This window comes from Epinephelus fuscoguttatus, linkage group LG8, assembly GCF_011397635.1.
Source record: "Epinephelus fuscoguttatus linkage group LG8, E.fuscoguttatus.final_Chr_v1".
In the NCBI taxonomy this organism is placed as follows: Eukaryota; Metazoa; Chordata; class Actinopteri; order Perciformes; family Serranidae; genus Epinephelus; species Epinephelus fuscoguttatus.
In genome coordinates, this window is record NC_064759.1 from 37,138,272 (window position 1) to 37,154,037 (window position 15,766).

General features: G+C 40.4%; 1 protein-coding gene across 1 annotated transcript in view; it reads left to right on the forward strand.

Annotated features, from left to right (window-relative positions):
- The first annotated feature begins 1,235 nt into the window (after window positions 1–1,235).
- The window catches only part of ldlrad4b (low density lipoprotein receptor class A domain containing 4b), a 272,731-nt gene continuing 258,200 nt past the window's right edge, over window positions 1,236–15,766 (forward strand). The window contains exon 1 of the mRNA XM_049582538.1: window positions 1,236–1,378. The gene's annotated coding sequence lies outside the window, so the exon portion shown is untranslated. The remainder of the gene's footprint in view (window positions 1,379–15,766) is intronic.

The following is a 15,766-nucleotide window of genomic DNA, read 5'->3' on the forward strand; positions in this document are numbered from 1 at the left end:
TCCCCTGTGTAGCTCTGACTGGGCTCTGGCGGGGTTTATTTTGTTTGTTTGTTGTCTTAATTTTGATTTATCATCGTGTCCTGTGTACAGAGAACAAAAAGCAAACCAAGTAAACACTCACATAAACATTAAAACTCCAACTAAAAGATAAAACAGGATTAAAGCCGCACTAATTAAAGTTATGATGGCAAGTTTGATAACATGCCTGCAGCATATTATTGCTGGTGATATTAAAGACAGTGAGAATGACATTGCACTTTTACTGTATTTCATGAAGTCACATGAATTCATTTTGTGCATCTATTAATTACTTTAAATTCCTATCTGGTTTTGCTCTGCTGTACATTTCAAATTGTAAAACTCCATATCTGCACCAAGACCATGGGTGAATTATGAGACATTGGGCCCCTAGGTACAGACCTGCAGGAGGCCCCACCACCTCTACTACTTACTGTAGGAGCAAGACACACACAGACTGTTAAGTCGTTCAGCCTCTTTGCTGTGGTTTCGTGGTCACATCTCTCTGTGGGTTCGGGTCTCTAGTTTTGTATCTATGTGGTCATTTTGTGTCTCTTTGTAGCCATTTTGAGTTTCTTTGTAGTCTTTCTGGTACGTGTATCTTCAAGTAACCTTTTTGTAGGTGAAGGCGAGGGACCCCCCTGACGCTTTTGGCCCCTGGACCTGCGCCTGGTCGGTACATTCAGTAATCCATCCATGACCAAGACCCCTCAGTTCTGACATCCTCATGTTCAAAGTTCCACGGCCCAGGCTTTGACATGCTTTTACTGCCATAGCTCCCATTATCACACTTGTATAGACTGATATCTTTATATCCTTTTAAGGATTTTTCCGTAAAAATGTTTCGTTTTATTTTTGTTTGTTTATTTTTCCATGTTTTGAATCTCCCTAAAATGTCCCTGTAATTTCTGTGCCCTCATGTCACACCCAGTCACTATGATTTATGAAAGGCACTATAGAAATATAGTTTACTTACTTATAGGAACATCTGTCCTACTGAAATGCCTTTGAACAATCGAAAAGAAAGCCACCTTTATAAAATGTTCTTAAGCAAAGCATTGAACTGCTTCCAACACTCGGGCTGCTGCTGCACACCTGATCCTGACCTGTGACCTGAGAAATAATGAGGCATCATACCAGTGGGCTGCTGTACGCACTGCGGCCTGCAGGTGTCGCCAAAGCTTCACGTTGAGCGCGGCTGTCAGCAGCATGTACTGTACAGTAGGGCAGCTGAGCTTTATTTTGCTTCCCAGACTGGAAACCACTGTAGTGCAGTTGGACTTGACGTCTAGCAACACAACATCACAGACTTTAAGCAAGCAGACACGGCGACTTAGCACGTTAGCGACTGCATTTACAGGTAGGAAGCCTGCGACGTTTTATTAGTTATTTCTCTACAATGTTGTATTTTTTAAAATGCACAATGCTGTAGTCGTAGGCGGCTGGAGGAATGTTCTGGTTATGCTAGCTGCTGTGGCTAAACGCTAGTCAGGCTGTCCGGTGTGGGGTCTGACTTTGGGCCAGACGGTTGAAGTTGCTGTTTAGAGTTGGGGCTGCTTTCCAAGCTGCGCCAGACAGCACAGCTAAGCTAACACGGCTAAGTTAGCAGCAGGCAGGCTAGCTCTGGCTCCCATCCATTCGCCGGGGCCACAGCACCAGTCCGCTATGTCTCTGCCCCTGTCGGGTAACGCTGCCTCTCCCACTGACCGTGACCTCCGTGATAACTGTAACATTTATTACCCCGAGAAAAGACAGACAGAAGTGTGTTTTTTTTCTGTCTGTCTGGTGTGTGTCGTCAGCTGTCTTGCCCTGTTTGATTTGATGAACAAGCTAGCTGGGAGGCTAGATTAGAAATCTAATACCCTGAGCTGTCACTCATATTTTAGGCCAGGGGCTACCCAGCAATTTTATGCAAATAAGACACGCGGTGCATATGATGAGGTGGTGTCACCGAGCAGCTCATCCGTCAGGAGTTGGTACAGACACACTGTAGGGTCAGTATCAGCATCCATGTACATCCTTTCACCATGCTCCGTCAAAAAGTGATACTTATTTTGTGAATTGCATAAACACCTACCACACTACACGTTTTCCTTCCCCTCCATTAAAAGAAGAAGACCTGGAGAGGAAGAGGTCCTCTTATCAGCATCAGCATCATCTTTAAGATTAAGATGATGAGGGTTAAACTAACAGTCCACATCAATCATATGGATGCACTGCTCCAAAATTGAACTTGATGCTGAAGATGGTCCTGTTAAAGTTATGTAAATCTGGGCTGCTATGTAACTTCCAAATCCACATTAACTACCAACAAACATATTAGCCTATTTTTTATTCAATTCCAGTTGCAGAGATTTGCAAAGTCAAACATTCGTAAGATGAAATAAATGAACTCACTGATGCCACTCTGCACACCCATGACCGTGACAGTACCATAAAAACATGCATCTATATTATACGTGACACTGTACAGTTGCAGAGCACCGGACTCTCTGACTGTCCGCTGTCTGCCAGCCCACTTATCAGGTTTACATTGATTTGATTACTGAGCTCTGCTCTCTGGTTCTCTGTGTGAGCTGCAGGGAAGGCAGGAGGAGTCTTTATTCTCTGTGTGGGTCTGGCAGGGAGAATTAAAGTGCATGTTAAAGGTGTGTTTTGTTCTCTGCCTGGATGGTTGGCTGTACATTAGCCCCCTCCCTGTCTACCATGCTTCTGCCTGTCCTGAATGTTTCAATCAGATGAGGAAGAGTTCTCCCAGCTTTGAATCATTGGTATTGTGTATCACAGTTTTTCAGTTTTGCTCTGCCTGCTCTCTGTCTCTATCCTCTCTGTTTACCTTCCTGTGACCCCCACATACTCTCTAAGTTCTGTTGTGCATCTTTACTCCCGTTCTGTTTCATGTACGTACTCCACACAGTTGTGACACAAATCCAATCCAGTGCTTTGTGGAGTTTGGATGCTTATGTCAGAGCCTTTGGCAGTGGCAGTAGAGATGTGTAGTAGGTAGCTGCTTGCATTTCCTTTTCTTTTACCTATTCTCTCTGCTGGGCTACTGCTGCTGCTGCAGCACTAGTGAGGTGAGCTGTGCAGTCATAAGTTGGGTTCAGTGAAAGGACGCCTGTGCATATTGATGATGAAGCGTGTACATGTAAAAGTATGGAGACAGGTAGGTATTGCCTACATGTCAGGGTGTCATATGTGTTAGGACTTAGAAGAATTAAAGTATTAAGGGATCATACTGATGTTTGCTTTAAGTGCCAATCATATATATGTTGACCCTTTTCTATACAGTATTTCTGGTCGTGTTTGGACAGGCAGTACAGTCTTCTTGTTGGCATTTGTTTGTACTGCATGAAAAACGTTAGGCTTTAAAGTTCCCTCAGCTTGATAATTCATTATAGAAAAAAATGTATCTTACCTTTATTATAAAGGAACAGAGGATGTTTTCTAATTATTTTATTTAGCTGAAGTCAAGTACATTCATACGTCCTTTTAGGATGAGATCATTCTTTGATTTTTTTTTTGTTTGATCAAATGAATCTGTTGGTATGACACAATGTTAACAAGCTGCTGACAAAGGTTCTTATCAATTAGTGACATTTATGGAAATTGTATTGCTAACTGTGGACAATCTACTGGGACAATGACTGCAAATAAAGATGCATGTCCACTGTTTGAAAATGAAGCCAAAATAACCCAGACATGGGTGCTGTCATCTAGCATTGGTGATGTCACTGGGAGCCCAAATCTGTGCAATAGTGATCAGGAGGTGGAGCCGCAGTATGGAGTTCATACCCATACACCCTCCTGACCCAATGATGAGCAGCGCTGTGATGCCAATCACCAGCTGGCAGGCACAGCTGTAAATCAGGATGTTAAACCCCCTGTTATTGCATTTATTTATTGTATGAAATAACCAATTAAAACAACACTTAACAGAAAAATGAACATTTAAACGTGAGCATGGTTAGAACTACCTGAAATGATGGAAACCATTTTTGGAAATGTGTGTGGCGTGTACTTTGATTTTTAAGTTTGGCCCATGTCCCATCTGCCAATATAAAGAGGGTGGGGTTTATTGTTTATACTGTAGCCAGCCACCAGGGGGGGTTTGTAATGATTTGACTTTACTTTTGGGGAGCTGTCATGCTGTCCATCTTTATATACAGTGTATGTGCTGGGACATCATCTTGCAGTTTTTTATCTTAAAGCGCCTGACAACTCAGTTTCCTATCTTATCACTTTCTTATCTTATTATTTCATATAGTATATATTTCTCACTAATATTGATCTTCATGATGAACTAATGAACAACTGGAGTTTTATATTTGCTAAATTCTAATTGGTGGAAGGAAGTATGTGGCATAACAACATCTCAGAAACTGATGACGAAAATATGTCTTCATTGTCAGCTAGACGTCATATTTTATTCTTGCAAAGTTATTTTGAAATCACTATAAAAGAATACATTAGAATAGTTACAATTTGGTATAGAGAACATAACTTTGTATGGCTTTTTTAAGAACTTTTCACCACTAATGGCACTGTGGAACAATGTTTTGAACAGTGGGTTCTCGTTTTTGCAATACACGTTCCAGCCGCCAATTTCACGCTATTCCACAAATAACCGCTGCTGGCAGTAAAGCTTCAATAAAATAAGCAATGTGCTGGGAAAGGCAAGACAAAAAAGAACAAGCAAGCAAGCTAGTAAATACTGATGTGATTTAGTAAGAGTAATTGTAACATATCTTTGTTTGTTTCCAAAAGAAAAACACCTTTTAGTTAGCAGGATTTGAGTTGTGGTTGTTGAGTCATGGTTTACTTTCACAGATGTGGGCAGAGATTTGATTTGCACAAAGATTAGCATTGGCACTTGCTTGCCCAAGAGATTAACTCTTACATTATGTTGATATGGCTGAAGTTGTAGATATAAAACACTAGATGTAACATTATGTCATAACTCATGTGATAACCATCCATCATCTTATCTGGGTTGTTTACAGTTGCCACCTGTGGGCAGCAACTTTGGCTGTCAGCTTCTAATTGCTTTACAAGAGAGGGAGGCTGGCTTCATTTTCCACATGTAGATATGGAGTAGATGAGAGATTTTTTTTTTTTTTTTTTTTTTAACGTGGGTCAACTAAAACTACATAAAGTTAGTGAATTAGGTAACTTCACCGTTAGCTGCCAAGTAACGGGTCAGCTGAGTTCTAAGTGATTGCTAGCTCTCTGCAGCACAGATCTGATAGCTAAAAGAAAAATTATAACCAGCAAACATTGTTTCAATGTTAGCTATGCTAACTTAGCTCAAAGGTAATGTTTAGTTCAATCAGGAGAGACTTGTTCTGAGAGAAAAGGATATTTATTTACATGTGCACATAAGTATGAGAAATGTGAAAGTCTTTGGTGATTGGTCTTAGCTGATCCATGCCAATCAAGTGTAAAGTAAACACACAACATGTTAAAGACAAGGAGAAGTGCTTGTCTTCACTCCTAAATCCCATTTCATCATATCTCAAGACAAATCTAGCAAGCCAGCTGTGTTATAATGATACTGAATCTATTTAGGATTTCTACATAAAAGATTTTGCTTAATGTAGCACATTAGCCATTCAGAATACCAAAGGCAGTTCTTACATGTCAAGTTCAGGCAAAATTGAAAATAGTTAAATAATTTTCTGCAATATAAATGCACAATAATGAGATTATTTTCATTATTAAAAGCATGATTTCTTCTCTTGGATCTATAATAATCAAGATTTTACGAGAGTCTTTGTGTTTTTGGTTCATTTACACAGGCATAGTTGTCTTACGCTCATTATTTTGAATAAAACACTGTATCAGAATATTGATAGAAAAATACAAGGCTTAGAAAAACAACAAAAGCTTCTTTCAATATATGTCCTAAATACAGCAAGTTTAAAACTGGACCCAGGTAAAGTGACTGCCTTGTAGTTTCATCCCACAATGGCCATTATGACACAACACATCTATTAGTTTATGTCTGTGGTTAAAATCAATACTAGGCAATTAGTCAAAGTGCTTTGTATGATAATATCTGCAAAAAAATCACACAAAAAATACCATATGTTATTGGCCAGCATTATGCAGATCCTGCAGACTTCTTATCCATGACATCATGGACCTGAAATAACAATACAGATGCACGACATTGGATTTTTTGCTGATATCTGAAATGCTGGTATGTAGCCTAACAACTCATTTGACCGATAATCGATACCGATATTGATATATCCACTTCTTTCTCCACCTAATTTTAGTGATCATTAAGTCTCTTCTGTAGTGGTATTAATATCATATTATGCATGCATACTCTTATCATGATGGCCCACCAGCAGATGGAGACATGAAATACAATACTTTTCATTGTATGGAATATTCATTCATTGTGCAAATTAAGAAAAAGCATGTTGGCCGATACCGATGGCATGCTGATATTATCGTGCATCCCTAAATAACAAATATTTGAAGTCCTAAAGTACATATGTTGCAATAATGCAAAACAAGTAGAACATTAAATGCAAGATAAATGCAAACTAGGTAAACAGAAGACATAGCCCATTGTATTTGTGTGTATGGATACAGTTTGTAAAAATTGTATCCATAGAGCAGATTTCACGGACAACTCAGGGACTGCTGTCTCTTGTTGAATTTGAACACACAGAGGCCAAGCCTCCTTATTAATGTCAGCTCTGTGCACATGCTAAACTGTAAAGATAGAGTCTATTAATATCTAAGTCAATAAAAAAGCATAAGTCGTGAAATAATAACTAAGTGGGAAAGTTGAGGAGAAAGTCAGCGAGCAGACTGTGTGTATTATTAGCTACAGTGATGTGTTCTCGTCTACCAGGTTGTTCTGTGTGTCTGCTTCACACAGCTCACTGTACAACTGCCTCTCAGAGCCAGACGTCTGTGTCCATCTGTCTGTTTGTGTTTTTGTCTGCCTCTTGTTCGTGTGTGTGTGTGTGTGTGTGTGTGTGTGTGTGTTTGACTGTCAGTCCATGTGTGTGTACCATGAGCACGCATGTGTGTGTGTTTCACCCTTTGCCAATTAGCGGCTTCTCACCTCCCGAGGCGAGAGGCCGAGTGTGTGTTAGACAGAGGAGGGAGACTTGACGGGGCTTGTCTGCCGCTGACGGCTCAGCCTTAACCTGAACTCTCACACTACTTCTCTCTCACACACACACACACACACACACACACACACACACACACACTTCAGTCTGAGCACTGAACTCCAGCTCACACACACACATGCAGGACCTGAGCTCCAGCCAGTTGTTGATAATGCAGCCTTGTCTGTCTCTGAGCTCATGTGACACGCCAAAATGCGACAGTATTGTGTTGGTGGAGCGAAGGCGCAAGACGGGCAAAGACGAGTGCCAGCCTGCACCAGAGTGTGTGTGTCTCTGTCTGGTCTGTGCTCATAGGAGTGTTTGTCTTTGTATGTACAAATACACTGCCTGCTATTGTGTGCCTGCAGTAGTTGGTGTGTATGTGACTTTACGGAGAGAAAATAATGTAAAAAGCGTGTGTAGAAGCAACAGAGTCTGAAGAGCTGGAGCGGGAGCCTGGTGTGCACAGGCGAAACCAAATACATCTCATTCAGAGTTTGTTCAACTTTTTCTCCTTGGAGCTGTTTTCTGTATGTAATCATCCAAAATTGATTGTTCATGCTGTTGTATAATTAATCAAGAAAAGTTCATTATATTTATGCGACTAGCTCAGTTTTCCGAGTCTAATCTTCTCTACAACAACTCGAGAAGGTTTTAGAAAAACAGCTTGACACCACAGTTTCTTTTAACTAATTTGGCAATCCTTAAAAACAAAAATCTATGTTTGAGATGCAGCATATCCTTTGAAAAGCACTACAAGCAGGATTTTTACATTCTGGCCAAAGAAAGGAAAACATTCTTAACATTTCTTTTCCAGTTTCACTATATTTAACATTTCTTCTTGGCCAGCTCGCCGAGTCCTGACTGAATTTATCCAAATATGTTGTGCTATTCAAATGTGAGATCAAAGTGGTGCGTTAAACCCTTTGAGAAATGCTGTGGTTTAATTTGTAACCCCAGTTGGCAATTTGATCAAAGAAGTTATTTGCCAAAACATGGTATATTCTTCTGTGCTACTCTGCAGAGGCCACAGCATTGAGCTGTGTGGAAGTGAATGTCACTCACTGAACACAAAGCAGTTTTTTAACAACAGTGCTCAGTATCGGCCAATACCGATCACTAACCATGGAGTCTGTTTGAATTATTTGTCCGTATATCCTTGTATTATGTTTTACAATTATGAGACGATAACACATCATGAATTAGTGTGTATGGTCAGTTACATGTGCAACATATTCCACTGTTACACACTGTGACACAACTTATGCCAGGCATGTCCTAAGTCTGTCCCGGTCGTGGCCCAGGAACTGATTTTAAATGGCCTGACTTTGAAAAACTTGTACACACAAGTAAGAACTATGCAAGCGCAATTAATATGTTTTCATAGCAGACAGTAAACAAGAAAACAAATGGTTAGTAACGGCAGACATTTCCTGGAAGGTAGCAGACATGGCCCCAGCGAAGAAGCGTAAAGTAGACATGAGGGACGACAGTTTCAGGAGCCATGGAAAGTTGGATAGTTTTTCACTCAAAGATAAAACAAGTTTTTTCACATTATCTAATCCATCCCTCATTCAGAAAAATTTGGAGCCTAAAAAGAATTAAAGAGAGAAATTGTCTTGTGTGTTCTGCATCATCTGCTTGGCTTTTTTAAAGACCTCTGATCAAACAATTCAGAACAAATATTGGGCAATAATGGTTGGCAACCTATCAACTTTGAGAAATCTGCAGCATACCATACCAGAAAACCTTTTTTTTAACTTTAGAAATAAGCATGCAAATGTTTAATGTTTTTTTTTTTTTTTAAACCCAAGCAGAGCTTTGCCTAAATAAAAGCCTAAAATCTGAAATATGACTTAAATCTGAATATATTTGATCAAAGATCACATTTGCAATTCTGACTGAATACTTAATGCCAAATTCTGGTACTTGACATTTTTATAAACTGTACTCAGCCACAGTGAATGGAGCATATGTGTTGGATTGCATCAAAAGCAGGATATACACAATTAGAAAATTGAGGTTGTGCCCTTGGTAATGTTTGTGGGAATTTTCAGCTTGCATATAAGTAAAATGGAAGGAGTTTTTGTTGGTCTGTTTGGCCTTCAGTTTTCTTGACAACCATTCATCCGATTGACTTCACACTTGGCGGGTGTATTGCCAAGGATACAAGGAAGTGTAGTGTCGAGTGTGGGCTCTTGAGATCTACGGAACATTATTATTAGTGGTGCGTTAATACCACTGGAAGTACACACTATGTAGTATATTGAGAAGGGACTATTAGTGGTTACACTGCTGAACAGCATGCTGAGTACAGCCTGTTCTCCATCGCTCGCTACAGTACATTCAAGAACAGATGAAGACAGAGAGACTGGAGATGTTAAGTTGTAGCAGACCTAAACATTTCAAGCATCAGTGATGTAACTGTTAGAGTGGATGCTTTTCCCAGTAAAAAGCTGGGCTTTGACTTCATTAAGGCCATAAAATGTTTGTGTGAGCTTTCGCACCCAAATGACACATATACTCTAACACTGCACAGACTGTGTCATGGCAGGTGTATTGTCAATGACCCGAGGAAGTGCAGAGTCGAGTGTGAAGTTGTCTGGGTGAGGGGTTTTCAAGACAGCTGCATGCAACAATACCAGAGGCCAAACAGGCCGAACAGGCCATGCTTTGAACGGGCATTGCACCAGTGACGTTTAAAGTTAGCACTGGAAACAGTGTTTAAGATTTACAGTATAGAAAATACCGTATAATTTAAAAGTTTTATAAATAAGAAGTGGAATTTAGTGGTTGTTTTTTTTTTTTTAATACCCAGAAAATTTGTTGGTATGAAATGATCAAGCATTTCTCTTGGCTTCGGTATTTCTATACTCCTGGCTATGGCCCTGTACTCTTCCATAGACAAGGTGTTTTTTTCTGTTACAGTGACTATTTGCTTCTCTCGTGTTATCTCTGTTATTGTAGGTGATATATTGATGAAATCTGTTGGGATTAATACATCTATCTATACGTTTGATCATTTTCAGTAATACTCTGACTCACCCACAGGAGGAGCTACATCGTTTGTTTTGACATGTATCACATGCAGTATCTCAGATACTAGTAATTGGATTTTGACAAGGCTGGGTAAATGATATATCTCATCTTATGGTAGGTTTTCGTATTATACAGTCTGAGGCAGATGCTGCAGTTATAGGTTGAAAGGATGTGACACTTTTGGTAGTATGTTGTTGTGATGTGGGACTACATCATTCATGAAGGAAAGCATGTTTGCTGTTGCTTTGCTGTCTTTAGAGTGGTTATCATGAATAAAACACAGCCCTTTTTCCACCAGGAGTCATTCCCCTCTCGTCATTTATCTTGCCTTCTGCTTCTGTGGGAACCCACTTGCCAGATCTCACAGCCCTCAAGCTTTAGAGAAGAGAAACTCCCCAGCATTTGGCTAATGGCTCCACAGTTCCCACACTGATTAGGAGCAGTCCGCAAACTGCAGTATTAAGTCGTTGATTAAGTAGTTAAAGAAGCCCTTGAAACAACCAAAAAGTGCTGGAGACAGCAATTTGATATTGTTTTTTTACTCTTTAAGCGGGTTTCATAGAGGACATTTAAACAGTTTTGTCAAACAGTGCATTCACTTACTGCTGGAGTGTTTTTAATAAAGTTCGTCCTTGTTTGCAAAGCTTCATTTAACCACAAAGTCTAAGTAGAGATTTAATAATTCAGTTGAGTCCCTGCATGGAAGAAAAGACTGCAAAAAGAGAGAAACACACACACACACACACACTTCACATTGATGCCCCGAAAACCTCCACTTCTTAGGTTTTTCCATTTTACTCAAATTAAAGATTTACATGCTCTTTTATGCGTTGCACTGCAGACTATGAATCTCATTCAAAACTTAAAAAGTATAGTTTCAACAATGGCGTGTTGATCAGTGGGGAAGACGAGCGTCGTCCTCAGTCCCTGAATAATTTGAGATATTTTCATCTGACAGCAGAGATGTTTCCCGGTAGTTTGATGAGATGAGTTACAGCAGGGTGTATATTTAGTGTGTGTGTGTGTGTGTGTGTGTGTGTGTGTGTGTGTGTGTGTGAGAGAGAGAGAGAGAGAGAGAGAGAGAGAGAGAGAGAGAGAGGTAGATGTACCCTTCCAGGGGAATGCTGTATTGAGTGCTGCTCAGCTCTTGTGTGGTAATTCAATAGACTGGCTACAGCGCCTGTTAACATGAACCACAAAGATTTAACACACACACAACACACATCATCCTGATTGTGCCTGCATGTGTGTGTACATACTGCACACTTATCCATTCATCTGTGTGTGCTTATCTGAGAGTGTGTACAACTGGGTATTATACAGCTGCAGAGTGTGTCTTCAGCCATGCTTCCGTCTGTATGGCTGTGTCAGTAGCGTGTGTGTGTGCGCCTAAAATAGCCCGGGTGTTAGTGCTCTTGTTCTCATGGTGCTAGTCTGAGACGTCTTCAGCCTGCCTTTGTTTCAGCGTCGTGTTGTCGAGCAGACCTCTCGCTAAAGGCTGAGATGTTAGCAGGCTGTGGTCTCTGCATTATTGATGCAGACTGTGACGGGGCTCTGCAGGCCATAGGCTACAACTTAAAAAATCTCAAGGTGGAGTGAACTCCGGCTGAACTCTCAGGGAATTTAGCAGGAGACAGTAGAGACGGGGCCTTTCTGGCTACAGTCAAACACAGAGGTTTCTTAAACCAGGAGCTGGGAGACGACCTAATTCTGGTGACATGACAAGTTTACCAGTGCATTTTAATGAGCCCGGGTCCCAGGGCGAGACTCAGATGATTAAATTTGGCTCATGGGCCGGAAAAGTTAAAGACAGTCTGCCTTAGATAGGGACTGAACTGCACTTGGTTTTAATAAGTGGATACAAGGACTGCATAAAAAAGATTTTTCACTGATGAATGTTGTGAAAGGAGATATTAATGTGAACGTCACACATCAGCTGGACCTACAGGAACATTTTAACCAATACACGTAGCTAAATCATGTTATCATCAAGATGACCAGCAACTACCATTTAAAGCAATGATCTTTTCTTTTTATGACAAAATGAAACCATAAAGGTCAACATACAATTCCCAAGCTAACAAAATTGAATCCTTTGTTAGCTTGCTCAGGATCAGTGACGACTGAAGATGAGGTGAAATATAAAGCTCCTTTCCTACTGCACAAAATACCCGTCTAACACCAGCTTACATCTGGCTTTTTAATGTTATGTGAATGGTTGCAAACAGCACTCACACCCCTGTCAAGTGACTCTGCAGTAGTCATGAGTATTTATTGGCTCCACCTTTGCTCAGCATTGTTGGAAACACAACATCTGAGTGCGCATGCTAATTTTAACTCCTCTACCTGCGAGAAGCAATAACGCACCACCACAAAATACTGACTGCCTCCACCCAAACAGCGATCCAAATTAGTCTACACCGAGTTTGAAAGAGCCGGGTCGGGTACGAGCTAGCTGTTCATTAACATCTCCTGCTCGTAACCATGTCCCCATGGCAAGACAATGCTGCCGTAGAAACATGGTGGCCACCCTCCAGTCTCCCCTCAGGTCATGTTGCACAACAAAACCCCTTTAGCATTGTTGATTGTTTGCACCACTAGCTGCGCTGACACTGCTAACATTGCTAACAGAGCTAACAGTGAATGGGTGCGTGTGGCTCAAAACAGAGCTGTCTACTCAATGGGGCGACCTTCAGGGAGATCAGAGGGCGGGCACAGTGTTGCCATAGCAACACTCTTGGGTTGGGACGGCAATTGCCGAATGAGCAATGCCGCTTAATAGCTCCCACGCGACCCAGCTGGTGTGCAGTTCAGCGTGGCCAAGACTTGCTAACCAGTAGAGACGTTGAGATGGGCACTATGTTTCCACATGTTAACACAGCTAGCCGACTGTCTATGTCCCCTCGGGTCCGGGTTGTGCCCAGTGCAGTAAACTGAAATGTAGCAAAATTAACCTATAGAAAGACATATGTAACCACTCAGAAATATTCTCTGCAGTGAACTGATTAACTGATTAACCTTTGATGGGAACAGTCTGAGATGCCTCATTTGTGTGCTGTTCCTGACTGTGGAAAGTACAAGCTAGCTGCTCTGTTGTAGTGGATCTTTTTAAAGCGATGGTTTTGCGTTATCTGACTCAGTTGCCTTAATGTTTTGTAACAGCTTTGAAAGAGAGGGAGAGAGGTGAGTTAAAAATATTATATGAAGAGGGAAGGCAACAAAGTTTCCTGTTTTCTGACAGGCTGCTTCACTGATGGATTTTATCTTCTTTTTTTTCCAAGCCTTAATAAATGACCATCATAAGCATGAGGGATGCTCGCTCCCACTCCTGATAATGAATCTACTAATATGTTTCTGCACCTATTTCATAATTTAACATTATTAGAGAGCAAATTCTGCTTCTTGTTTTATGATATCCCACAGTGCTCAAGAATTGAATGACAAGATGTTATATATGTAAAACATTTTGATAGATGTTAATTCATGAAATTGCACAGTGATATGAATGAAAATATAAAATGAAATATAAGGAGAGACCGTTGGCCTGATTAGTACTGTGGTTGTATGAGTATTTTTTCCAACTTCTTTTGGAGAGTGAAATACATTATAGTTTTTATAGACTGATATGATCTGAGAACAGTTAAAGTTAAAAGTTTTGTGGTAGACTAAACTGAATTTAATTTCTTTGTACATAAGAGATGAAGATAGAGATTATACATTTATTACCTTGATCTCTGAAGATGGTAATATTAGGCACATTTCTCTTTCTCTGCATGTTTCACCTTGTGCTTCTTCAGCCTTTACATTAATATGATGGCAATCAATTCAGTAAAATTATATAAAATTGACTAGAGCGCTCATTCAGTTCATGAATAATGCAACATGCAACAACTGCAGGAAAAAAGTCACTGGAGTCACTACACTGTAAATAAAAGGCTTTCTTACCTGTTTCGTTGCACTTGGTAGCAGCTGGTGAGTCAGGTGTGACACCTAGTGGTATAATTTGGTGTACTGGTCCAGTGTTTGGCTTAATATCAAACCAGTTTGAAAATGCTTACACTGGCCCAAGCCTACTCGCTAGATCACATTAGCTGCTAAACTGTGCATAGGCGAAGTCATCTTGTTTACATCACTCATGTTGACCAATGCCATAACTTCAGCACTCACTCACTTACTCATAGACTTGGGCGTTTGTTGGGCTGGCCTCTGCTTTGCTAAATGCTACTTTAACTTCTGTTTAGGTGACAGACAATTTATGTGCACAAATACTTTTATCCACACCTGTGCCTCACATTCTGACCGCATGCTGTGACCTTGACCTTAGCATGGGAGCATGGGGAATGGAGGCGCAGCAGGGGACGTGTGTCTGAAATAAGTGCTTTGGTGTCAAATATTTTCTGGTTATGTCAACCACTTTAAAGGTTCATGGTGCAAAATATTGTCTTTGTGCGAGTTTAGTGACTTAACTCATGTTTTCTGTGTACAAATGTTGGCAACGTTGACAGAACTTTACATGAATCACTCAAGTAGAAACAAGTAAAATGCAGCATCTGCCTGTGTAACTTTAGATGCTTGGCACTTGTAGTTTGCCTCCACGTCTTAATTTGCTGTCGTTGGACTTTTACCACATTTGTCATTAGTTTTGCTTATGTCAGAATCATCTGCTTTGTGTGACTTCTCAAGTGCAATTAGTTTCCGTGGGAGAAAAAAGCTCTTTGGCAGAATTTTTTTGTTCAACTTTCTATAGCATGATAACACGTTTGTCTGATTTGATTCAAGGTCTTATATTTATTTAATTCTTGCTGGCATTAAGAAGTTCTTTGACTCGGAGAAACTTGCAGACACTTTGAAATTGGTACTGCTGATGCCACATAAATGTAAATTAGCAGATGACGTCACCTTGCCCTCAGGACAGGAGCAACATTTTTAAATCAGAAGAAAAATCTGCTAGTCGGCATTCTGTAATAAATCCCACGCCCCTGCATTAATAAAGGATATAATATTAGAAAAATGCCTTAAGTTTAAAAAGAAGGTAAAAGTATATGCTGTTTGCTCATCTCGAACACTGTTAACTTGTCATAAGAAGTGGTCACATGACAGATGAGTTTCCTTGAGTCTGCTGCTGTATGGCTGCTGCCTTTTCCACTGCATATCATTTGAATTTGTGTCCTGCTAAACTCCCAGTCTTCACTTTCAAAGTCCCCCATAACCAGTGCCCCCCTCTGAACACACTTAGACCCTCTCCACTGTTCCATACACTTCTTCTTTAACCCCCATGCTTTTGACACCAACCTCTTGTCCACCAGCCAGGATCAAGCACCGCACCTGGACCACACTTCCCAAACACATTCAGTCTTAAGTCTCCTAAAACTCAGTTTTTCAAGACTGCTTTTAATATTTGATTATATGTAAATGTCTGTAGTACTTTTCAGTGCTTTCATTGTGTTTTTTTTAATGTATGTACCTATTTTAGAGCATTTAGAAAAGCACTAAACATAAGTTACTTATTATTATAAGTAGTGGGACATCTTTTCCGAACTGACATGGCCCATGTATTCTTAATCACACTGCTG